The 26,298-nt window shown below is 37.7% G+C and overlaps 1 long non-coding RNA gene and 1 other non-coding gene across 3 annotated transcripts in view; both read right to left on the bottom strand.

Moving 5' to 3' along the window:
* LOC128858688 (uncharacterized) overlaps window positions 1-24,077 on the bottom strand; it is a 37,812-nt gene extending 13,735 nt beyond the window's left edge. The window contains exons 1-2 of one of the 2 annotated variants that reach the window (XR_008454049.1): window positions 22,945-24,077; window positions 18,208-19,223 (exon numbers count right to left, since the gene is read on the bottom strand). This is a non-coding gene — a long non-coding RNA (uncharacterized LOC128858688). The remainder of the gene's footprint in view (window positions 1-18,207; window positions 19,224-22,944) is intronic. The other variant, XR_008454048.1, reaches the window with a different exon arrangement.
* Window positions 10,056-10,129, bottom strand: Trnai-aau (transfer RNA isoleucine (anticodon AAU)). The gene has a single exon. It is a non-coding gene; the product is annotated as a tRNA-Ile (tRNA).
* Window positions 24,078-26,298: the final 2,221 nt, after the last annotated feature.

Genomic DNA, 26,298 nt, shown 5'->3' with positions numbered 1-26,298 from the left:
ATCCAATGCATTTATGGGTCAATTTATAGAGTAAAGTGTTGAAGTTGGGCATTTATTTTATTGTCTAATCGAAACATTCATTGGCAAGTGTAAATAGAAACTGTCAGCTTGTATGTATGTGTATATAAGGGTAAAATCAAAATTACATACATACTGCTACTAACATAGATTCGTGTATATTCGTGATATAAAAAATTAGGTACTATCAAGAAAAGGTCACAATTGAGTAATTTAATGATGCAAACGTGAGTCATTTACAGGCAAATAAAGTATGAGCGGTTGGACTTTTCGGAGACACTGCCTAGAAAAAGGTTGGCAATTACATTGGGCTGGCAGTTCGATAGCAGGCCAAGGAAGATGTTGCATTTCTAAGTGTGCGTTTGTTTAATTTTTTTAATGCTTTGTAATGTGACAATAATAAATGGATTTTGTCTCAGTATTTAACTTTTAAAATGCAAGTGTACTTTTATTTATGGGAAAACGTTTTTACGGTTTCATTCATTACTGCTCTCATTTAACTCTGGAAAGATGAGTAGAGGTCATTTGAGCCATTGTATCTGGCTGCTAATAATTCCTTTGCCATCAAATTTAATTTAAAAGCATTCCTGAAGCAATAAAGAGTGTGAAACTCAAATAAATGGGAAAACTACCTAAACAAATCTAAAGGGGTCATTTCACATCACATCTTTGTTTGTTCCAGAATAGATCTTGATTCACATAGTAAAGAAGAAATAGTTAAGAAATTATTTTTAATTCGATTTTATAAAGCCTTCAGTGTCTTCAGAGCAAACGTCTTGAAGTTACTTGAATTTTTTTTTTTGTCGGGACAACTAGCAAATGCAGCACTCAGACATTAATTAAGTCCATTGTACTACACTTGGATTCCCTTTTAATTTTCTTTAAATCTACCCGATCTCCGAAGAAATCTGAGTAGATCTTGTGGTGCCAAGGTGCCAAGATGGTCGCTTCTTAACACATCAGTGCCAAAGACCTCAAACCTGATTTGAGCGAAGGCGGGGCAGACACACAGGAGGTGGTCCGCCGTCTCATCCTCCTCTTCACAAGCTGGGCAGAGTACACTGTCTGAGATGCCCAACCTTTCCATGTGCTTTGCCCACAGAAAGTGGCCCGTCATCAGTCCAACCAGCCGTCTGCACTCCCTTCTGCTTAATGACAGAAGGGTTTGCGACAGTCGATCGGACATGACAGGTAACATCAGTTTAGTTCATCTGCAGCCTCTCTCAGCCTGCCAGGCTCGCTTGTGGGTGGTAGTTACCCATTTGCTAACCGTGGCTGTGATGGCCGCAGAAGGGAGTGGCAAAACGGGCCCTGGGCCAATCTTAGCTAAGGAGTCAGAGGTCTCGTTGCCCGCGATACCCACGTGTCCCGGGACCCAAGTTAGCATCAGGCTATTATGTCTACCGACATAGTTCACCCCGGATATACAGGACTTGACTATCCCTGATGTGGTTGGAGGGCTATCCAAGGCCATAAGCGCAGCTTGGCTGTCGCTGCAGACACATATAGATCTGCCTCACCATCGTTTCTCCACAATAAAGTTCATCGCTTCTTGAACTGCATACACCTCCGCTTAAAATACAGATGTATGCATTCCAAGAGCAAAGTGCAGTTTTGCCCCGCTGGATTCCACGTAGACCTGGAGCCATGCTCGGTTCTGGAGCCATCCGTAAAAATGCGAAAACAGTATTTGCCGGGCTCATTTTCTGAGTCTTCCCACAGTTGAGCTTCTGGTAGCACTACACTGTATCTCTTTTCAAGTACGACTCTTGATGGCATGGAGTCAAGGGGCATGGAGAGAATTGTTGGATCGACGTCCATGCCTTCTCTGTGTTCCAATGCCGGACAAGGGCCGTACCAGTTCCCATTGTGTTTCAGTCTGCAGATGGCCTTCAAGGCCTCTCCTTGGATGAAAGCATCAAGTGGTGGTAAACCAATCAGAGCATCTAATGCCGTGTCTGAAGTAGTCGGAAAAGCTCCGGTGCAACAGATGGCCACAGTGCATTGTAGTCTCGATAAGGTCCTCCTGACTCCCACTAGGGAGAGTCTACTCATCCAGACCACTGATGCATAGGTGATAATGGGTCTTATTATAGCCGTGTAGATCCATAGGACCTTGCTAGGAGAGAGACCCCACGTTTTCCCAAAGACACCTTTGCACTGCCAGAAAGCTGTCAGTGCTTTGGATGCCTTTGTTTCAACGTGTGATTTCCATAGGAGCTTACTATCGACGATTACTCCAAGATATTTAATTTCCTTGGATAGCTGGATTGTGACTCCTTTTAGCTTTGGCAGAACGAGTCCATCAAGCTTCCTCCTTCTGGTAAAGAGGACAACACCAGTCTTGGCGGGATTTGCCGATAGCCCATTCGCACAGCACCAAGTGTCAATCCGATCCAGAGTTTTCTGCACTTTCTTGCAGACGTTCATAAGCGAAGCGTCTGTTACCAAACAAGCAACATCGTCCGCATATGCTTGTGCGTAGACTCCCGAATCGTTTAAGGTAGTGAGTAGAGGATCGATTACCTTGCACCAGAGCAATGGAGATAGCACACCGCCTTGGGGGCAGCCTCTATTAACCCCAGATGACACCAACAGATCTTCCTCTGAGTTACACATACTGTCAAAGTGGCATTATCAAACGCCCCCTCTATGTCTAAGAGATGCCCATAGCGTAGTCCCTCCTGTCGATGGCCAGCTCTACCCTATCAACAAGCTTTTGCAGTGCCGACTCGCAGGATTTTTCACTCTGATAGGCATGCTGAAACAGAGACAGAGACAATACTGCACTACGAACAAGATATGCAGTCAGCAGGCGGGGTTCTTTATATCGTTTTTTTTGCAAAAAAAGGTCTTCACCAGGTCGGCCTGCTGTTGGTTGAACAACGAGGTCCTACCTACTCGTTATCCTAGACAACCAAGGATTATAGATTGCAAGGATTGGCCATCAGAAGCAAAACTATGAGAGTAATTTGGGCTGCCACATCATAGGGGATTCAAAAGGCGATTCTATTAAAGGAGATATCAGAGGATTAGCTGATTTGTTTTTTTTTTTCATTAGCTGTATATCTATATTAGGATGACGGAACAAATTTAAATGATCTTTTTTACTTGATTTCCTTTGTCCTGACATTCAACTGTACAAAACATTGCTGCCGGTCTAATTGCCATCAAGGCGAATTGAGTACTGAAGGTGGCGTCTTCTCAAAACAGTTCCTTTATTGTTTGCGATTTTGACAAGTCTGAAGGAATGGCTTGTTAATATGGAGATTTTGTAACATTTAGACTAAACAAACCAATGGAAACGAAATGCTGGGTGTTAAATTGTGAAAGCACAAATGAATATACAACCTCCAAATGCGGGTTTGTGCGTTTTTATACGGATGACTCCGTCGCAAGAAAGTGTGTGTGTGTATGTGTACAATTGCTTGTGCTTTTTTCCGGGATGACGTCCGTGAAGAGGAAACTCTCATGAGTACAGCTATACCGGTATAGCAGGATGCACGACTTGTAGCCTAAACGCCTCGCCACTATCTACCACTCTCACCGCGGAACTGTCAAAAAATGAATTACCCCACGGGGCTGCTAATTATTTCGTCTCCGAACCTCCGCGCATCGTAAATCATTGTTGATTTATTTTAAATGCACGCAGAATCGTATTCAATTATCACCCGATTTTAGCATAAAATCTATAATATTTTCTCCATTTAATATACCAGAGGTTTCGGGAGCATAGCGTGGGCATTGGAACAAGACGTGATCAGCGTTTTCTTCCCTCTCCGTGCAGATTGGGCAGTTTGGAGATATTTTCGAAATACTCCGTGTCTTAAAAGGAATTGGGTTAGGTGGAAGTTGTTTCCCCATGGTTCCTTTCTAACTACGTGGTAAGAATGGGTATTATCCCATGCGTCCATCTACTTTTCGGTGATCTGTTCCACCGGTCTTGCCATATGTTTTGCTACCATTACCACCGCTATGTCATCCGCGAATCTAATAACTTTAGTTTTAGGGGGCTATCCAGTCTTAGAACCCCGCCATACATTAAGTTTCATGGCAGTGGACCTAAAACTAATCCTTGAGGAACCCCAGCTGACACGATATACTCCCCAAGCCTTTCTCACTTCTAAATCTCAGTTTACGGTCCGTGAAATAGCTCTCAATTATTCTATGCCTATAACTAGGCAAATTTATTTTCGCGAGGGTTTCTAGTATACGTTGTCAACTAGCTGTGTTAAAATCATTTCTAGCATCTATTTGAAAGCATCCACTGTTGAGCGGGATTGCCTGAAACCAAACTGGCATGTGGTATCTTCAGCGAAAGACAAGACAACCTGTGGCAAATAATTCTCTCCAGAATTTTCGCCATTGTGTCTAGTAAATATATTGGTCGGTAAGACTCGGGTTCGCCAGGCTTTTTCTTGCCCTTGGTCACAAGTGTTTGCTTCTTCGACCTCTTTGGGATAGTGCCTTAGTTAAGGCAGGTTTGGAATACTGCTTGAAATATGTCTGGTGTTTGGAAATCGTTAATTTCAGTGCGTTATTTGGTATACCTTCTGGATCTGGAGCTTTCTTGGATTTTATTTTATTACACGCCGCTTGGAGTTCTGGTTCGGTGATGTCACCTGTATGCAGGATGAGGAAATGCTTTTAGATCTTTGAGGGAAGAGAGTAGTAACAATTTTGCGCAACCTTACTGGGTAAGTAATTTGGGGTGTGCGTACACTTTTCAATTTGGATAATACCATCCTTTTTTGAAACTTTCTTGCTTGCTAGTTTTAATGACTTTTTAGCGCCTGCCTGGCTGATCTGAGATTTTGAACATTTTCAACAAAAAAATTTTTTGTTTTGTCCGTTGCTTTCGCCTACTCTTCCTCTTCACAAACCAGAAATTCCTCTTCCTTTTGTTCGTTTATTCATGGGCTCTGACGACACAGCGAATTCGGAAGGCGCAACTTTGTATTCTATTATCCTTGAATTGTCACAACCTTTAATGAGTTCGCCTTGGAGATTCGGCAGCAGATTTATGCTCCCTCATTTCACACGTGCGCTTAGGCTCGTCCAATCAGTCGCTGTTCAGACCATAGATGACTGGACGCGAAACTCTTTTTAAGTGAGGGCACTGTGAAAATGTGAATTTTGTATAACTTGGGTTAGTGATGCCACACCGGAAGAAACATTAGTTGCGGATTTTTTAAATAAAAATTCGGAATTTTGCATAGATATAAATAATAGGTCCCACCCCACATAGATATAATATAATATATAAGTATATACTTATACAATAAAACTAAGCACAATCAGTACAAAATACATAAATGAGCAAAACTTCAATAAATTAGAGAGGCAATGGTGAAGGCGATAAACATAGTTATAAAGAAATATTAAATAAAAAAATTGCAATTTTTGGATATGACATTAAAAGCGGGTAACAAAAACTAATTTGTAAAATTAACAAAAACAAGTTTTAATTTTTAACACGCTTTTATTAGCTCGGGTTGCATGTATGTATGTATGTATGTATGTATGAATGAATGTAACGGAGTCTTTGAGCTTAATTTTCACTGGCTTCTAAAAATCTGATCGACTTGGAATTTTGCACACCTATCAAGGACCGATGACAATGCAATAATTTGATAAAAGTTTTCCATTATCCTTATTAGGATTGCCAGGACTAATATTTTCTTTTTTAGATCTTCTGTAGAAGAGTAAGAAAGACAGAGCTAACGCGCGGTCTGCGCATGCCTGCACTCTCCGAGTTACTTTTACTGATTTCGGGAGTCTACGACTTACTCTTTCGAATTCGAACTTGCTCGGGCACGCGACACTGCAGTACGAATATAAGGCTAAAATGTTTTCATGGTAGTTGCATTCTCACTTTGTATAGTCATTACACATGCGTAGATAATACAAGTCTCATACACGCAAATTTCCTCTATTCAATTTTCATATAAGATGAAATAATTTTCTTATAAGATGTAATTTTGTTAATTACAATAAAATAATCAAAACATAAATTTTGAAATTATTTTACGGAATAAAATTTTGACAAGTAAAGAAGGAATTTATCATGACCATAAATTCATTTATACAATTTTATCGATTAAAGTACAATTCACAACAAAAATGAACTAAAAAAACCAAACTGGAACTTTATATCTCGTTTTAATTGTGTCAATATAATCCACGGTCTCCTTTTTCTGTGCTGTTGTTGTTGTTGTTGTTGGACATATAGTCGGTAAAGAAGGAATTAAATATAACACAATTAAATCGGACTATAAATCACTGACTAAATGAAAACAATAATTTTCATTCAGAAAAACAAGGCTCGACCTTCAATCAATGATCTATGTGGGAAAAAGTATGTAACATATTGATTATGTCAGTATATTTTGTTGTTACCTCTCCGTTTCAGGAGTGGGGTAGCCGTTTCTCAAGCTCCCTCCACGAAATAAGTTCTTCATCCCGATTACTTCTTTATCACGGCCGATAACTCCATAGCTTTAGACTCAAAGTCGATAAGAAAGGAATTAAATATAACACGAATATATCGAATCATTAATTCACTGACTGCAATGATAACAATAATTTTCATTCATAAAAACGAATCTCGACCTTCAATTAACTATTTAATGGAAAAAAGTCGGTTGAATGTTAATTATGTCAGTATATTCTGTTGTTATCTCTATATTTCGGGAGTGGGTAATTTCCTCGACCGTTGCCTTCCTTGGATGGGGTAACCAGGTTCCTTCTCCGAGAACGAAGTTCTCTCTTCCAATTACTTCTGTATGAAGGTCGATAACTGCATAGCTTTGGATTTTCAATCGATAAAAAAGAATTTTAGGATTACAAAATAGCAATCGGAACCCGGCATATACAGATTTTTTCACGTAAACGCATAAAAAATCAATGACTTAACATAACTAAACTTAAAATTTCTACATTAAGTAAAGTGTTAGGAAGTTAAAAAAAATAGTTTAACAGAAACTAAAAAACACGCTTTTATTGCTAATCGAACTAAAAAGTAGAAAATAAAAAACCGTTAAAAACACACACTTTTATTGCTAATCGAACTAAAAAGTAGAAAATAAATTTTTATGACAAAGAGACCTGTAATGAAGTAATAGCAAATCGAACGATCAGTCATAGTCAACTACCTCAGAACAGAATTATAACAAAAATTAAGATACAAATAGAATAATTCAAATTAGAGTTAAAGGCGTGTAATGCTTTTTGCTTCACTTTCATAACCCTCTATACATAGGTAGTTGCCAATAGAATGATTGTAATATTTACTATATCAAGCATAAAATGAGAGAGTTTCGCATCTAGTCATCTATGACGAAGTAACATGCCATTGGTTGCGTTCATTTTTCCGTATATGACCAACACAATCACAGTATTTGCCCGCCTCTTCTCCTGTTACGTCAGCAAATCAGCTGATTTCTTCCTATTCCCTGAGAGCCGATTAACGGTGTGATGTTGGCCACGCCTTCTATTTTCTCTCTTTAAAAGAACGAATCAGTGAATAATTTGTTATGACAGCCTGGAGACTGCTGGTAATCCAATTTTAAGTCGCATTCTAAAGTGTGTGGAGGTTGAGGTTCATATGTACGTAGATAACTTGACAATACTAATTGGGTTGTACATTGTACGCAAGAATTAAAGGTGCTTGTGGATGCAAGAATATACAACACAAATATTCATGATGTAGCAAATCTTGCTACAGGCCTGGTAGTTGAGGACATGCGTATATGTGGCTTTAACTTTTCGAAACGATTAAATTTGGTTTTTGTTCTTTTCCAGATAAGACATGGAAGACTACAACTTCTCCAAGAAATGAAGAGATATGCAGTTGTCGTCGCTATACTATATGTGAAAATCGCACCGATTTAGAAATCTCTAATTTTCTTAAGTGCGCCCGTTCATTCATTCATAAGGTTCGCAGTGAATTGGAAGCATCAGGCGATGATGCAGAATCTGTTGCAAAACGCAAAAAACACGAGGAATGTTCTGACACTGTCCAACAGGTGCAAACGATCATTGCCGAGTGCCCTTGCGAGGGAGATTAATGCTCTTGAGGGTCTTAACTGTCGACTTGTCAATGAAGATCTGCCACATAAATCCTTCTAAACAAAATGAAACACCCTGAATCGCCTGAGATGTTATGTCTGACGAAAAATGTTGACCAAGAAACGACTGCAACGAGAAATGATTTTATAGATTTATAATAAGTTAATGCTGCGTAAAAAGTTCATGAAGTTTCATTAAATTTTGTTCAAAATAAAAGTAAACTAGTTTTACTCTTAACTTGTTCTCAAATACCATGGGCACCCTGCATACATTTTTAGCCTATATTTGGAAGGATATGATACTCGTCCATGATGGAAAGAATAATAAGATGGCGCCTATCGTGGTCCCGTTACTTTGCTCTCAGCGAATTGGACAATGAGTTACATGATTTTAGCTCCAGTATGGCCAGAATACCATTTTCGTAACTTGATTTAGTTATTTTTTTGTTATTTAGTGTTGGAGTTTTAGTTCTTTCTTGATTACATTTTTCTAGTCTGTTCTAATTAAAATGTAATTTTTATAATTTTGTAAAATATACATTTTTTAATAATTATTTAAATAATTCACTCAGTTTTATTTAGCTTTATTTTTTTTTAACATCTGGTGGCATTACCCGCGATTGCAGGTGTTGTTGGTGTTCTTCTGCTTTCGGCAGTCAAATCCCTCTCTCGCTACTGCAGTGTTGCCTAGCTTTGGATATAAAAACGCACTAAAATGCCCATTCAAAGAAAATAACCCAACACATTTTTACTGAATCACTTAAAGAACTTTGTATGCGTGACAAATTGTCTTTAGAATGTGCGTATTTTTTTTTAAATAAATGTGTTATGCTTATGTACAATTTAATTTATGAGTTTTTTTCGTTAAGCGGAATGACTTATTTGCTATATTTGAGGTTATGTACTCTTTTTGTAAAAATGTCAGTATGGTTTCTTTAGTATTTTCTGGTATTTTGTGGCTTATTTTTACAATGAATACATCTATTGATGCCCTATGTCCCACTAAGGATTGATGGCCGGAAGAAACGATTACATCTCTATGGTTTTAATTCGCATTCAGTAAAATCAAACGCCTTTTAAAATGTGTAAAAAGGTCTTCAATCTTAAGAAGAGTTGAGAAAGGGACATTTAATATTCTTGCATAACCTTAAAAGGAGCAAAAAATGAAATTCACACTTTCAAAATATCAAATTTTATAAGAACCAACTAATTTTCATTAGCACTAAAATCTTCTCAGAGTGACCTTTTTTAACCTTTTTTTGTTTAATAATATACTTTGTTTTTTAACTTAAAGTTTCGGTAGCTTTAAATTAAAAAAAAGAAACAAACACGAAACTTCAAAATTTTTGCATTTTCGGTATAAAAAAGCACTAAATTTATTGCGAAGAGCAAATAGTTGGCAATACTGCACAGCTTGGAAAAACGTGACGTCACGTAATCTCTGATGGGCGCAATCTTCTTTCTATCATTCTTGATACTCATCCATTAACCTAGATTGCTGCGCAAAATGTCATAAATGGCAAAACAAACATTGTTCATCAACTTTTGCCAGAATTTTTGAAATTTCTACTGTGTAAAAAGAGCATACATACTTTGTTTATAAATTGTGAGAAATTTTTCTAACAAATATACTGTTTTTTATTTTATTTTATAAACTCAATGCGCATTGAACAAGTAGTAGCCGTAGAGCAAAAACAACAAAAGCAGTGTATTTTGTTTTGCTTTTGATCACTGGAATCTAAATCAGCTTCTCCTGTTAATATCCACTGCTACTACCTGTTCAATGTGCTTTGCTTAAATTTAAAAAATCGTTGTTTGAGTAAAAATAAAAATAAATATATATATATATATATATATATATGTGTATAGACCCTTTTTGGGTGTTTGGTCGAGCTCCTCCTAATATTTGTGGTGTGCGTTTTGATGTTGTTCCACAAAAATAAAAATAAATAAAATTTAAAAATTTGTTGGCCCATGAGGGGATCGAACCCGCGACCTTCGCGTTATTAGCACGACGCTCTAACCAACTGAGCTAATGGGCCGTGTGTCGCCAATTGGTCGAAAAGCCAATCCAATGGGCAGCTAAAAACAAGAAAAAAAATTAGGAGAATAAAAGTTGTGTTTCAGCGCTTACTGAGTGAGATAAGAAACAACTAATCAGTATGCATACCTCATACATACATACATACACATAAAGCGTAGAATGTAGAAAGTTATGTACGCTGCAGTGAAAAGCCATTTGGTCAGCAAAACTGCGGTCAAGAAAACTGTTGTTGTGGAAACAAGTCATATTAGTTCAAGAGTGACTAGAAACCAGCGACCAGTGACTAGTGACCAATTGAAAAATTAACGGTTGATAGTTGTATTGTAGTAGTAGGAAATAAATATTTGTATAGAGCTCCTTTAGACTAAAACTATGACATATTGTTTTTGAAAATTGGATACCAAATAACTAGGAAAAAAAATATAAAAAAGCAAAGGTTAAAAAAAGGTGGTGGTGCCGAAATCCTCGCAATTACTTGTAAGCTTTCAGTACAGGTGTGGACTTTTACAAATTTTTTTTTGTATGGCGACCGGCAAGTGATTTATTTCATTCCGTTCCGTATACTGGATGCAAATTTGTATGCACCCGATCAAATACATTTATACAAACACCGCATGAAAAAATTATAAGACCAAGATAAATATGAAGATATCTATCAAAACCATACTAGAAAAAAAAAAGAATTGGAGCAGAGACAAATTTTAGCATGGAGAGAGAGAGACAATGCGAGAGAACAGCTCATGCGCTAGAAATGTTCGGGAAATCAAACGTTTAGCTATAAATAATGGTGCCCACGCTCACCGACGCAAGCGTACGTTCCGTGCCAGCTGACACGATCAAACGTATGAGAGCGCCATGATAAATGATCTATTTGCATTAGTTGCTTTTTGGCTTTGGTTTATTATCATAGATGACTAGATGGGAAACTCTTTTTTCTCGTGAGAGCGCTGAAAATGTGCATTTTTTTATAACATTTACCAATATTGCCACACCGGTAGAAACATGAATTGGGTATTTTTTAAACAAAAGTTGGGAATGTTTAGTTTCCACACCACCATTGAGGTTAGTATTTAGTGTGCAGTTGCCCAATAGCCTTACATCACTCATATACACCTACATATACTACAAATAAGCACAATCCGTATGAAATATGTGCATAAATAAGCCAACAATTAAGAAATCGATATATAAATCAGATTATTTAAAACTGAAATAGAAAAAAAATTTAATAATAACAAAGTAATGAACACGAAAAACGTAAGTTATAGATAAATGCATAACATATTGCGATTTTTTAATATAACAAAACAAGTGGGCACCAAAAAAAAAAACAAAAAATGCTTAAACAAAGAACAGAATAAGTTAAAGCAGATTACTTTTAATCTTTGTAAAATATCTCAAACTCAAATAAAATTCCCTTACCTACGCTTTTCAATCATAGAATATTTACGTATATAGGTACAAATTTACAGACATAAACCAACATACAGATTTCAATAAAAGTACATGTATGTACGAGTAAAATGTATTCATATGGATATGTACATAAGACTAATTAAAGTAGAAGTTGAAAAGGATATAAGAGGCTTTGAAAAATTCTAAAACTCACTTCAATTTAAATTATTACGTTTCAACTGAATTAAATTTAAGAGAAATAATTATAAACGTTTCAATCGCGTAATTTCTCTATTAAGCAAAAACGAACTGCTTTCGTTAGTTATTTTTGGCGCGTTTTCGCTGGCAGCCCGATATTTCGCCTTTCAGCTGTTCAAAATCCCATAATATGTGAATGCTGCCAAGTTTTGAAACGTCCTCATGGGCGCGCTCTCTCTCTTATTATCTATGGTTTATTATACAATGAAAAACTGTAACTGATAACGTGGATGAGTGTAAAAGTATTTATGCAAAAATATGAATGGCAACATTGTGTTGATACAACCAAACACAAACCCCCACATGTATTGTGTAAATATGTAACCAAACGAAAGCAGCTGTTCTTTACGGACACAAATCTTGCTAAATTTTGTGTATCTCACGGGCAACAGACAGGTACACGTAACGTCTGTGAGTGTGGGCACCGTAAATCAAATAGCCCTGCAGAAATTAAACACATTCTCAATTTGTAAGTCACTATCCGTCATGTGCAAGAAATTTTGCAAGCGGAAACTAGTCTAGAATATATAAAATGAGTACGTAAACCTAAGTTAAGAGCTCACCAGAATTCACAGCGTTCGTTCGACAGTAAGTGCGGTTGTCAGTGGTCATCTGAAGAAGCTCCTCATAAAAAGCCATCTTCCGCTCTGAGACAGCGCAAAACTGCAGGTCTATCCATTTGTGGAGCAACATCAAGACGTACACGAGAAGCTGAAGGTAGAGCTCGGTCAAACACTTAAGAAAGGAGATACCCACCAATTATATCGGGTGTTTTTTGAGAGCTTGGGTGCTTAAAATCCGAGGCTATTGCGGTCTTCACTGGTTGTTTTTTGTTTTCCGTGGCGGGTCCCAAACCCAGCGCACAACCCAAATTTAGTGTCCTGGGGGACATTCGTTCACTGCCCGGCGGGTGCTCAGCAGCTATCCAGGATGGCCAAGGAAAAGACAGGATCAAATCCAGGGGGCTGTGTGTCAACTTGGATAAAGCAAGTGACAAGGATAGAGCCCTGGAGTTTGCCATGTTAAACCCAGTCAAGGCCGTTGCCTTGTATTGCTAAATCCCATACATGTTCGAGAGAAAAGTTCTTTGTAAGATCTTCGGCCCTGTGCGCGTGGGCGAAGACTACCGTTCAAGAATGAACCACGAGCTGTGCGTTGGCTAGGGCATGTCCTCCGTATGGATGAAGAAGCTCCAGCAAAGAAGGTGCTCGAGGGCGAAGTCCAAAGGAGCCGACGCAGAGGAAGACTATTGCTCCGGTGGAAAGACCAGGTGGAGGAAACCCTATGCTCGCTTGGTGTACAGAATTGGACAATGCGCGCGCGGAGCAGAGGCGCCTGGAGAGAGCTAGTGAGGTCGGCCGTAACTCGGTAACTGGTTATTATGGCCACCTAAGTAAGTAAGTAAGGGTGCTTAAAATGATAATACGAAACAGAAACATTGTTGGAGTGAACTTTTGTTTCATATAATCAGGTCAGCATATGTCTACCGTGGCTACGAGTTAGATGGTCTATTCGATCAGCCCAATTTTTTACTACTTTTTCCAATAAACTCGACCGCAATCTAGGTTTCCAATAATTCAAGGGTTGCTGGTTTCTCGACATAAACCAATGACTTAACAATACCCCATGAAAAGTAAAGTCTGTGAAGACTTCGCAAAAAGGTGACCAGTGAATGGGATCACTTCTGGAAAGAAAGTGGCCGCCGCATTGATTTTGTAATATATCGATTGCTATGGCAAGTTGCGCCGTGTTGTTGGAACCAAATGCCGTTGTTATTTATCTACAGGGTGAACGATATAAGCTGTTACCAACTTCACACTGCTCGTATCTGTAAAACAGCTCATGACATCAACGTCAAAATTGTTCTAATGACAGTTCAGTATATTGTTTATAAGCCATCAAAAGCATTTGCGTCTCAGTTTTGTTGATTTTTTTTTTCTGTAATGGATTTCAAACGTAATAGTGTGATTACGTTATATTTGGCTGGAAAATCACAACCAGCCATTGTTCGTGAGCTCAGTCACCTCAAAGTGAATAAAATGGTTGTGTGTCAGACTATAAAGCGTTACAATGATACTGGTAGCATTGCAAAACGCTATGGAGGTGGACCAAAAAAAGAAATGGTTCGGAAAGTGAAGGCTCGACTTGAACGAAATCCACGTCGAAGTGGAAGAAAAATGGGCAAAGAACTGGAAATATCGCAAGAAAGTCTTCGACGCATATTGAAAAATGAGCTCAAGGTCAAGGCTTACAAGTTCCAAAAAGCACACGATCTTTCACCCCAGCAAAAAAAAATGTTGGTGCGAAAGAGCAAAGGAGTTGTTGCGCTTGGGCGAACGTGGCGAATTTCCTAACATTGTGTTTTCTGATGAAAAAAATTTCCCAATTGAGCAGTTCATAAACACTAAAAACGATCGTGTTTACTTGACTCAACGCTCATACGAGAATTTGAGCCTACGTATGGCTACTCGAGGCAATTTCCCATCGCAAGTAATGGTTTGGGCCGCAGTGACCGCTGATGGACGCTCTCCAATTGTTTTTATCGAGCCTGGTAGCACAGTGAAGGCGACTTATTATCGGGAAATTGTTTTAGAAGCTGCTTTAGAGCCGTGTGCACGCAAACATTTCGGTCGGAGACCATGGACATTCCAACAGGACTCGGCACCGTCTCATAAAGCTCGTGTAACCAAGAATGGTTAAAAAATCATGTTCCACACTTCATTTCGTCCACACAATGGCTTTCGAATTCGCCAGACGCAAATCCGATGGACTATTCCATCTGGTCCATTTTGGAGAGCAAAGTGAGGACTAAAAAATATGCCAGTATGGATGCGCTGAAAAAAGCGATTATACGAGAATGGGCCAAAATACGTCAAGATCACATTCGTGCAGCATGCAACTCATTTTTTGACCGTTTTTAGGCTATAGTCAAGACAAAAGGTGGTCATATCGAGCTAAAGTGAATATACATTTGTTAGAATTGTAATCATTTTTGAACAATTTTGTCTTTGAAACCCATAAAAACTAATTTCACACAAAAAAGTTATGGTGTTTTGAATAGGTAACACTTCATATCGTTCACCCTGTAATTGATTTTTGCAAACACAAAATCAGTCAGGATGGCCCGATAGCGTTCGCCATTCACCGTAACGGCAGCTCCTGCCTCATTTCGAAATAAAGAAGGACCGATAATCGCGCCAGCGTGCAGAACGCTCATAAATGGATGAAATGCTGTATGAACTTCGCGAACAGATTTATTTTTCCAAAGTAATTTTCACAAGTTGGAAGCGTTGTTCTGGCGTTAAACGATTCATGATGACATGCCAAAATTTGCTAAACAGCTGTCAAACCGTAGTTATCGATATCGATAGTTCTCATGCAGTTAAAAAACACCCAATATACATATATTCATATGTAACTATGAAAATATTTTCCTTAATTTTTTTCCTCTTCAATTTGATTAAATGAAAACCCGTTTAACATATCATATTTATTTTATTTTTGATTTATTTATTTATTGTCTTTGAATGGATACATTCTTACAGACTATATTAAGCTAATGTATTGTACAATAGTTTAGTAGTTACTAAGAAAAGAACGATTTAAGATGATTGACTAAGATGCCATACGGCCATGTAAAATCAGCACCAGAAGAATTGAAAAACATATTTAAATCTGCACAAGCCCTAGGAATCGGAGCATTCACCCCATAGTTGGTTCTCGAGAAGCCAATTTTAAAGGTTTCATACTGTCGGATCCTCATATTGGGTATATTAAATTAAATTTTACTTAAAAGGGAAGGACAATCAATAGATCCAGAAATGATACGAATAATAAATGAGCACGATAGAATAGATCGTCTGCTATCAAGTGGTTTTAAGTCAATTAATAAACATCGAGAGCGGTACGATGGTACAGGTTCAGAAAAGTTTAAAGATCGGAGCGCAAAACGAAGAAAGGCTTTCTGAACTCTCTCAATCCGATTAGACAGACCTATTTGGTACGGTCTCCAAATAACAGCGGCATACTCTAATCTTCATCTAACAAAAGCACAATACAATGTTTTGAGAGTGTGTGGGTTGGTAAATGCAGAACAATTTCGGCGTACGAATGCTAGCATCGCATATGATCGTCTTATGACGTGGTTAACATGGCTGGTGAAATTCAGCTTAGAGTCAAAAATAACGCCTAAGTCTTTAATTTCCTCAACGGATTGCAAAGGTAAGCCAGTAATACTATACGAAGTATGCAAAGTATTGTTTGATTTAGCATATTTTACGTGAAAGCATTTGCTAATATTATATTTAGTGACAAATGGTTTAAATAGCACCAGTTCCGGACGTTGTGCAAGTCGGTTTGCAACTATTCAGAGTCCCTAACACTGTTAATCACAGCAAATATTTTAAGATCATCAGCATACAACAAGTGGTCTGCAAACGAAAAGCAAGAGCCAATATTGTTAATAAAAAGTATAAAGAATACTTCCCTGTGGGACACCAGAGGATGCAATAAATGCACGGGATGTCGTATTATCAACGGCTACAACGCAGTGCCTGTTGGACAAATATGATTTGATCCACGACAAAAACGTGGAGTGTATACCGAATGATGCAAGCTTCGACAAGAGAGCGATACTTTGTCAAACGCTTTAGAGAAGTCTGTATAAATTGCATCAACTTGAGATCTGTTCCGGAAGGCTGAAATACAGTAATCATTGAAAATAGACAAGTTAGTGACAGTGGAGCGACTTGCAACGAAACCGTGCTGGTTGGTAGATATTAGGCCTTTGACAGCAAAATATAACTTTTCATTCACTGTTATCTCAAAAAGTTTTGAGACAGACGAAAGCTTCGAAATCGGTCTGTAGTTGCTAACATCGTTTTTATTTCCACTCTTAAATATAGGCGTAACGGAAGTAAATTTCCAGTCGTCAACAAAGATACCAGAGGACAACGATTTATTGAATATAATTGTGAGAGGCTCAGCGAGACACAAGCTATTCTTCAGCAAAATGGCCGAAAGGCCATCCGAGTAAGTTTTCGTTGTAGACTTAAGCTTCATAATACCCTTGACGACATCAGTAACAGATAGGCACAAAGTCCCAAAATTGAGAGGTGAAAAACTATTAGAGGTTAAACTAGAATCGGAGTCGGGTTCAATATTAGAACAGAAAAAGTCAGCAAATAAATTGGCAGATTCTATGGCAGAATTTGCATATTTACCATTATAAAAAACATTGTTTGGCACCATTGAGCAAGACTTTTTTGATTTGATGAATTGCCAAAAGGCCTTCGAATCCGAAATAATAGTGTTTTCGCTAATGACTATAACGGCTGACTGTACATTTTCGTTAAAAATGTGTATTGCTAAAGTCAGACTTAAGTTCACAGCAATAGACATTCCTTGTGGATGGCTCGCCTCGCTCAAGGCGATGTGTGGACTTTCCGACACCCACATGTGAAAAATTTGATTCTTAACACAGCCGCCGAGGTGAAAATGCGCTTCAGCTCAAAAAATTATTTCTCGCTAAAGATGCTCATCTTCAACAAAGCATTCGTTAGTCCATCGGGCGAAGCGTAAATGCATCGGATGGCAGTAAAAGCGACTTTTGTTTGTAAATGTCTAATCGTAAACTAATTTTCTGACACATCACAAATTTATATTGATCCAGATCGGGTACCCTGTATGTACATAACAAATCACCACCCTGTAAATAATCGTATAATCATGGCCTTTAACACTTTTTGCAATTCAATATTTCAATTATTTCGCTTGTCACCATTTTTTCAATAAACCGAAAAAGTTAATTAATTAAGAGAAAAAGAGTTCGTAAAAAAGGGAGCAAAATATTGCTTGCTGAGGTGCTGAATAAATGCACACCGTTCAAATGAATAATTATACATGTATGTGTGCATCTCTTCGAACACTTCATTATACTCCAGTACATACTTTCTGGCCAAATGGCTGCAAAGCGATGAAGAGGAGAACAAAAGGAAGTCCAACATTTTTTTTCATCGTCTACTGTTCTTGGGGACTTACCGTACGAGTAGAACAGTAGAATGTTGTCAGCCAAAGCGGTGAGCCTTACAATAAGGGCATACACGTATACGTGCCATCAGCGATATGTGCGCTTGCAACATTGAACATGCAGCAGGGAGGCGAATCAATGTAGCGAACAAATGTTTGAAGCTCGTCGCTCACATTGATAAACGTTTGTGTATAACGACAGACAGCCACACCGCACACAGCCAACACTCAGAACGGACGAATGGATGGATAGATGGATTGGATAGGGAAGAGCACACATACACACGCTCATGTACGTCTACGCTGGAATATGCAGTGCACCTATTTGTTAGTTTGAAAAACAAAACCAAAAAAACAACAACAAAAAACGCAGACCTACTGCATGACAGTACTTACCTGAGTGTGGGATGGAGACTGGTAGAGTTAAATAGTTGATCCGGTGGCGGGCGGATGGATGGGCGAGCAGACGTGCTTGGCCACCAAAGACCGTTGAAAAACGGCTCATTTGGGACGCTAAAATGACGGCGTGTGTTTTTATGCTAGTTTGTGTATATGTGCATATATGTGTAATTGTGTAGCTGCTGAGTACGCTGGTGATGAGGTGAGTCAAGTTAATTTCAACTGAATAAACATTGGCGCATCAAGCAAGAGCGCGAACGCAAGCGCACTGCAAAGGGACGGACATGCATGCATGGCGCAGCATATAATCATACAGTTGGATGAACAGTGAGACACACGTACACAGGGACATACAAACAAGCAGGCCAGCAGACGGTCGCACAGATTGAAAGCGTTCCCGTTTTGTCGGCTGTTGAATGCTTCAATGTGGATGATGGACGTCACATTATGAGTTGGAATGCATTCGTTGCATATTAAGGTAGCCAGCGCTTCATATTGCGTCCGCCAGTAGGTGAGTGACTGATTATGTCTGGCTGTATGCAAGTGTGTGTACCTATGTGTTGGCTGTTGCGGCAGTTGTAATGTCAAATGATTATGTTGCATGATTTGTGACCTAATACAATCGCTTATGGTGTGCTAACTTCATTTCTGCTGCTCCCTAAGTGTGTGTTTTCGTTCGTCTGCTTTGAAACCTATCCGTCATAGTTTGAAATTGTGTTTGGTGTTGTTGTTCTCATGGTAGCTGTTGTTTAAGTGGCATCTTTTTCGGTGTGTGTGTGTGTGTTGTGCGTGTGTTGGGACGCGCAGTGATTGTGATTGAGTTTGATTAATTAGCTCTGCACAAATTTGTTAAATGCCGCCACGGCCGCCACCGAGCACGTCATGGCAATTTCATAAAGATGCCCGCCCGCCGATATGTTGATATGCCAATTACGCCGGCAAAGTTGTCAAAGTCAAAAATACCGACAATTTAAGCTGTTCAATTCAATTCAATTGATTGCACGCCAAAGAGTCTGTTTGAGTATAAAAATAGGATCGCGTATATTTTGTAGACTGAATGAAGTAAATATTTGACTTGATTATGTACGTATGTATGTATATGTGTGTACACAAGTGCGATAATATTACTTTTAATGTTATTTATAAAAGAGCTAATAATAAAATAGTTATGAAAGAGCTAATTTTGTAGAACATGGAAATGGAGAAAGTTTGAATTGGTAGGAAAACTGGAAAACTAAGTGCTTGGTTAACTTTTTTTCCCCAGAGCGAAAGATCACAATGAGGCAGCAGAGCAGAAAACTGGCAAAAAACGAAGTGTAACACATTTTTGTTATTGCTTTGGTTTTATGAATATATTGGCCATAATAAACCAACTACAGTAGAGCGTCGATTATCCGAAAGCCGGTCATCCGAAACGTCGGTTAACCGAAAGGAAACATGGCGCCCGAATATAAAAATGAAATAGAAACGTTTAATAGAAATAACTCAGAGAGCGGCGCAAGGGAACATCAGGATTTTGGCATTTTCCGTGTCTTCATCGATAGCATGTTATATTTAGAGCATTCATAGGTATTGACAGCGTTGTGCATATGTACATACCTACTTTCTGTCACGCGCTTTATGAATTTAAGTTAGTATCGCAGTTCCTAAATATAACAGCGTCGGTGGTGTTATTGTGCCGCTAAACGAACGCGCATCGAACGCGCATCCGACGCCGACAGTTTTGTTTGGGCAATCTCTCATTAAAACACGAGCGGCCGGCAGAAGTACGGATCCGTCTATTCAGTTTGTTTCTCTATTGACGTTGACTGACTTTAGAGTTGCTTTAACGGTCCGGGCTGTTTTTTTTTTTGTGCTGTGTGACTTCTAGCAATGCCGAAACGTAAACGAGTTGTGCTTAGTCTTTCTGACAAACTTAAAATTTTGGAACGATTAAAAAAAGATGCAAGTGGATCAAGTTTAGCTCGAGAGTTTGGTGTTGGGAATTCATAAAAAAAAAACAGTGAATCTATCACAAAGTTTGCTTGCGTGCTGGACAGTGAAGATGGAAGCTTGCATAGAAAAACAAAGAAAATGGCAGAAAATCAAAACCTATACACTGCAGTTTACTCATAGTTCATGCAGATACGTGCTCAAGGTCAACCAATAAATGGTCCTTTGATTTGCGAAAAGGCATTAGAAATGCACAGAAAGGATGGGAGTAACAATGATTTTAAAGCATCTACTGGTTGGCTCAAAAGATTCAAGTCTAGGGACGGAATTAGAGAGCTAGATATTCAAGGGGAAAAGCTGTCAGTTGACATTGAAGCTGCTGAAAACTTCAAAGAAAGTTTTAAGGGTTTGCTTGTAGCAGTGTTATAAGGACAGTAGCGTCTATAATGCAAATACAACTGGGTTATACTGGAAGATAGTGCCGACCAAATCCCTTGTCTCTAAAAAAGAAACGGCAGCGCCTGGATTCAAAGCAAGCAAATCCCCCGCAGCCATAGTATGTGGAAACAATACGGGCACACATAGACTACCTTTGCTGATCATAGGAAAATCTGAGAATAAAAAACGAAACAAACACGAAACTTCGAAATTTTCGCATTTTCGGTACAAAAAAGTACTAAATTTATTGCGAAGAGCAAATAGTTGGCAATACTGCACAACTTGGAAAAACGTGACGTCATGTACTCTCTGATGGGCGCAATCTTCTCTCTATCATTCTTGTATTTTTGTATTTACATTACTTCAAAAAATACAGAACTGTGGTCCAAAATAAATTTACATGCAGAATTCGAATACCCAGAATTTTAATTTTGTAATATTTTGTCTTAATAAAAATTAATTTTTTAGGACAAAAATATTCTTTTTAAGAAGATTTTGTCGTAAAAATTTTTTGTTTTTTTTTAATTTTGGGAAACAAACAAAACAACCATATTATTTTTTAAACATATTTATTTTTCGGTTATTTTTGAAAAAACGCCACCATCTACTCTCTACGCCTACTAAAGCCTGTACCACGCCCAGTATTTGATTTTTTTAAAGACAATGGGGTTACTGTTTTGTCATTCCCCCTCACTGTAGCCATAAGCTACAACCACTTGACAGAAGCGTTTACGGCCCTCTCAAGAAATATTTCAATAAAGCCAACGACAACTGGCTGGCCAGTCACCCCGGAAAAACGATCACAATATATGATATTTCGGAATTGTTAAAAACTTCTCTTCCAATGGCGGCCACAATCGATAATATACAGTCTGGATTCAGGGTCACCGGAATTTCGCCGCTTAATGTAAACATATTTTCTGAGTCTGAATTTAGTGGAGCCTTTGTGACTGATAGGCCATTACCAGAGGCGCAAGATGATGCTAGATCCTCAACCATTGTTAGTGCGGTCACAGGTCCATCAAATTCGCAAAATAATGAAAACATTGATAGTACGATTGCTATTCCATCAACCTCCAAAACAAATTCATCGGTTACTTTACCTTCTATCCTTGATAAAGAACACGTACAAGGAGAACCAGAAATAGAAAACATGTATCAGTCAGGTATTGTTGCACATTCATTTGAAATTCCACGTCTACCTGGATTAAATCAAGACATATCTCAACAAAGTGAACCATATCCAAGTGTAACACCACCTTCATCTGGATCCAACCAATATTTTTTTTCACCTGAAGAGATAAGGCCTTTTCCGAAAGCAGCACCACGATTAGTAAGTAGAATTAACATACGAAAACGTAAAAGCACTATACCTATACACAGACAGTCCTGAGAAAGAAAATCTTTTAGAAAACAAAATGAAGAAATTACGAAAGAATACTTCAAAAAATATGAAAAAAGAAAAAATTACTCTAAAACCAAAAGGAAAAAATAAGGCAATAGGCAAGGGCAAAGGTAAAGGAAAAGGGAAATGCAAGAAAACTACGAAAGACGATGATTATTCAGATTTAAGCGACGACTATGATGCACTTTGTTTGGAATGCACCGAATCCTATTCAGCCAGTATACCTGGTGAACAGTGGATTCAGTGCATTACGTGCAAGTTATGGGTTCATTCTTAATGTGCAAAAGGTCATTTGATATTTTACCAATTTAAGAACTGTGATTCTGATTTAGAAGACTGATATGAGGGACTGAACTTAAATAGGTTTTTACTATGAGCAGATATTATGAGACTTGTTTACTCAAAGATAAGTTTTGATTTAGAAAATATTTTTTCTGTTTTGATAAAAGATTAAAATTGTTTATGATAGTCTATATTACAAGAATGTTAATATTTTTTAAGGTTAGATTAGGTTTGTTGAATAATATTAATATAAGGGCAATGTGATTTTTGATTAGCGATTTATTACAATAATTAAAATTACAATTAAAGTTGAAAAGAAAGTAGAAAGAATTAATCTTACTTATGGTTATTTTTAAGTTCTTTTTTAAGATTTAAAGTGAGAGAATTAAAGATTGTTTGTTAGATTTATCAAAGTTCTTTGTGACCTGAAAAAGGTTCTTGAATTTAAGTTTGCCATTTTAATTAAAAAGTTTCTATCATTTACTCAATTTTTGTGTTTTATTTTATACAAATCCTCTTAATTTATAGTAATTACTGCCTAAGTCAACCTACCCCATGCATATAGTCAACCTGCTCTGGACATGGGGTAGGTTGACCAAGCGTCAGGGGTTTATAACATCAGCAAAATAAGTATTATAATAGTGAATATATAGGTCATATTATAGTATTTTAGGTACCTGAATAGTTCTTTTATCGGTAGCAATTGTTGTTTTTGTTATGTAAATATATTAAATTAAACATCAGAGATACATGAGCTTAAGTCAAAAGTTAGTCAACCATCCCCGATCTCCCCTACCACGCCCAGTAATATCTGAAAGTTTCATTGTGGAATTTCGATGAATTTCCGAATTATATTCAGATACCTAGCAGAAGTACTGATCCACGTTTAATTTTTTAAAACTTTTATAACTTAAAGCTATTAACTGCAAATGTAAAAAGACCTTCTTGACAGCTGTGTTTGAAGTGTACATACAAACAAGGATAATAAAATACCAGTTTGAGCCTTCGGAAAGGAAGGAGAATTACTTGTTTGTGAAGAGGAAGAGTAGGCGAAAGCAACGGACGCAACCAAACTCACAAGCAATTATACCGACACACACACACTTTCTTGCCACGTCATCATTCGCATAAAACTGTATTTGGAGGCTTTATATTCACTTTGAGCTTTTACAACACTTTTAACACTCGGCACTTCAGTTTCATTAGCTTGTTTAGTTTGAATCTCATAAATCACAATATTAAGAAGCCATTCCATGAATTTTCAGAAACATTTAATTGCTCTTCCTCTTGTTTGTTCTGAATTGGTAAGGGACCTATCGTCAGACTTGTCAAAATCGCGAAAAATACAGTAACTGTTTTGTAACCTATAGTACTTAATTCGCCTTGACATATGTACATATACATATGTATATATTATTTTTGCTTTTAACTTCTGTGTTATTTTTAAACGGAATAACTGTATTTTCTATTATTGGCTTATGAATTATTTATATTAGTTAAACAAAACTTGAAAAAAGTTGAAAGAGAAACATAAAAAAATACATATGTACATACATACATATGTAGTTCTTTAATCAGTATGCCAAATGACGCTAGATGAGTAGATGCCGACATACAAACTGCCTTGACAACCGTAAGCTTCGAAAGTTCGTTTTCAAAATACTTTAGTAGCGTCGTATTCGTTGTCTACCACTTCAACCAATAAATAATCGCTGCTGTTAGTTGAATAAGAGAAAACAGCTGATGGTTATTATTATTATTGTATGCATACACACATACATGTCTACATACATGCATGCATACCTACATATGGACATAATTTCATACTAATCAAATATTTGTTGTTTTAATTTTTACAATAAAACAGCTGCTTTAACAAATGTTGTCTAGTATTTTATATAGTGAGCCTAAAAGTAGGCCATATTTTAAACAAATCAAAAGTCGTTGGTGTTAATGCAGCATTAGAACTATTCGTGGCAAATAAGCTTAATTTTCGCGATTAATTAAAAACACAAGCTGGTGAAAATTTTCGCGGTAATGGAGTACAAAATTGAATCAAAGTGTAGTGAACAATAATAGAGTAATAATTATTTGCAAACCAGAAACTTTTTAATTGAATTAAATGGAAAATAATTTGAAATTTTAACTTGCTGCTGTATGATTGCCATTTGCAAGGCCCATTGGATACAAATGTTAAGTTATGTGATGTGTTTGCAGCATTTACGTACTTTAATTATATTACTTTAATTTATTTTTGTTAATTTAATTTTTCAAATGACCATTCATTCACCAAAAGTGGTTTTGTTGCAGATAATTCAATAGGTTCGTCATGGTTTCCTGTAATGGTAGGCATGGCATCGTCTTGAATCTAATTTGTGATTTCTAGGTCAGTGAAGTTGTAATCTGGACCGACTACTGATTCAGTATCGTTAAATGGGGAAAATTAAGGAGTCGCGATAACACGATTTCTTCTCGCTTGAAATTGAAATTTGAAAAGGTCGAGCCAAGGAGCACCAGGAGATTTGGTGGATCCTAAAACACTCAGGCTAAAGAGCCCATTGTATTTAAAGCCCTGGAAAGTGGGAAGATAGTCAAGGAGGGAAGGAGAAAAGTATCAGAGAAAGAGATAGGAAAGAATAGAGACAGAGATAGAGATAGGTGGTCCTGTGAGAATTTTCCAGATTCTTTGGCAAATCTGTAAATATCCTCGAGTTTTAGAAAACGAATATTACTCATTCTCATGACATCGGAACCCAAAACTCGTAGCCGTGTTTAGCAAAGGCAGGACACTCACAGAGAAAGTGCTCAGTGCTATCCGCCTCCTCCAAGCATGACAGGCATACCGGGTCCTCGATGATTCCAATGGTGGTCATATGCTGACCCCATGGGTTGTGTCGTGTAATAATGCCGACCATCAACCGAATGTCTTTCCTTCTAAGTTTTAGTAGAAAGTTTGACAGTTTTCTGTTCGGACTTGTCACAAAACACTTTGCAGTTCTGCAGCGTTCTAGACCGGACCATCGCTCTTTATGTAGATTGCCTACATAATCGCTGATCCAATTCTTGATTCCTGCGGAACTGATTCCGATTATTGGCTCTGGCCCCTGTGGGGCATCGCTTATCCACGGTTGGCCAATTCGTCGGCAATTTCGTTTCCTTGAACACCGGAGTGTCCCGGAACCCATATAAGTACAAGCGTGTTTTGTCTTGCGACAGAATTGAGCTTCTTCTTACATTCTTGAACAATCTTTGAGGTTTGCTTCACGTTCTCCAGGACCTTCAATGCAGCCTGACTGTCACTGAAGTCTTCTCGCTTACGGAACCCGCAATGCTTAAAATGGAACTGTCGCGGTAAGTGGGCCGTCGCGTTTATCGTGCTCAGAACTTTTTTATACATTAAGAAATTTTGACATAGTTTTAATTCACCTGACCATGATAAGGTTTTAAATTTGTGTAATAAGGCAAACAGATGGCACTTATGAATGCTTTGGTTAGAGTGGTGATTCATCCAGAATCTCTAGCGCTTCCGCACCATTTTGTTTATGAATGATTTAATGAGAATGAAATTTAGACGATTTAGCAAACAGCTGATTTGTTTTCATATTCAAGCCCGTTACAGATCCGTAATGGCAAATGGCATGTGACTCTATGTCTGTGCTGCTTTAACCTTTTTGCATAGAGTTAGGTAAACATTTTGCATACCATTAGGCGCAATATTAAAAAATTATATTATATTTGCTAACCCTTAACCCTAATCCCATGTCGATGGGTCGGCGCTTATTTCTACCATATAACGCCAACCGAAAATTAGAAAAAATGCATAAGGTTCTTCTATGGTTTAACTAATTATATCCGAAGAGATTTTTTACATTTTTTTTATTTTAATAATATTTTATTATAAAAAAATGGTATGAAACATGCACCGTGCAGTGGTGTCATGAAAACGGGTCGGACACGAACGCCCATCGACATGGGATTCGAGTTAAATTCTCTCTGTTGCAAAAGTGCAGCATAACCTTAAAATTAATGTG

This window comes from Anastrepha ludens, chromosome 3, assembly GCF_028408465.1.
Source record: "Anastrepha ludens isolate Willacy chromosome 3, idAnaLude1.1, whole genome shotgun sequence".
NCBI classification, from domain to species: Eukaryota; Metazoa; Arthropoda; class Insecta; order Diptera; family Tephritidae; genus Anastrepha; species Anastrepha ludens.
The sequence above is the reverse complement of the archived record's forward strand: the minus strand, read 5'-3'. Positions and strand labels throughout refer to the sequence as shown.